The following is a 1266-nucleotide window of genomic DNA, read 5'->3' on the forward strand; positions in this document are numbered from 1 at the left end:
AGGAGACAGAAGAAGAAGAAATAGGAAAGCGAGGAGGAAAGGAGGAAGAGGGAGAAGAAATGAAAAGATAATGATCATGAGGAGTGGAAAGAATTGGATGAAGAAGATATTAAAAAGAACATAAAAGATATTAAGAGGAAGTTAGAGAAACAGAACAAAGGAGCAAGAAAAGAAAGTAATTAGGAAGATATGAAAAAAGAAAAGAGAGGAAAGGGAGCGAGAGAGAGAGAGAGAGATATACAGTCAGACAGAGAGCGAGAGAGAAAGAGACAGAGACAGAGAAGGAGAAAGAAAGAGACAGACAGACGGATAGGTAGACAGAGAGGAGAGAGAAAGACGGAAAGACAGATAAACAGAGAAAAAAAAAGAGAGAGAGAGACAAACAGACAGACAGAGAGCGAAAGAGAAAGAACAAAAAATGAAGAGAAAGAGACAGACAAAAAGGCGAGAACAAGACAAAACAGAGAAGAGAGAAAAACAACAACAAAACAAGAAAAAAAGAGAGAGAAAGAGACAGAAACAGAGAAAGAGACAGACAGACAGATAGAAACAGAGAATGAGAGAGACAGAGACAGAAAATGAGAGAGAAAGACAGGCAGACAGAGGCAGAGCGCAAGCAGATAAGGAACCACAGAGCAGCGCGGTGCCGGCTTCATCGCTACGCGCCGGAGGTCAATGACCCCTTGTGACCCGCCGCCCGCTGACCTACCTCACGCCGCCCACTTTCAAGGCGGTGGGGCGGCGCTGGGCGGGCACGTCGACAGCCTTCGGTGGGTGCTGTGGGTGGCCCTGGGTATGGGTTTTCTGTGTGTGTGTAGGTGGGTATATAGGGTGCTGTGGTCTTTTGCTTTATACTCAGTCTCTCTCTCTCTCTCTCTCTCTCTCTCTCTCTCTCTCTCTCTCTCTCTCTCTCTCTCTCTCTCTCTCTCTCTCTCTATCTATCTATCTATCTATCTCTATCTCTCTCTCTATGGATAAATAGAAGGACAGATAGATAGGCAGTAGATAGATAAGCAGATAGATGTATAAAGAGTTATACAGATAGACAGAAGTGTATATATACACAGAGAAAGAGAAAAAAACAAGAGAGAGAAAGAGAGGGGGGGGAGGAGGAGTGCAAGAGAGAGAGAGAGAGAGAGAGAGAGAGAGAGAGAGAGAGAAAGAGAAAGAGAAAGAGAGAGAGGGAGGGAGTCAGAGAGGAGGAGGGAATGAGATAGATAAATAGACAGACAGACAGGCAGACAAAAACCGAACACCAACCAGAAC

Source organism: Penaeus monodon, chromosome 35 (assembly GCF_015228065.2).
Source record: "Penaeus monodon isolate SGIC_2016 chromosome 35, NSTDA_Pmon_1, whole genome shotgun sequence".
In the NCBI taxonomy this organism is placed as follows: domain Eukaryota; kingdom Metazoa; phylum Arthropoda; class Malacostraca; order Decapoda; family Penaeidae; genus Penaeus; species Penaeus monodon.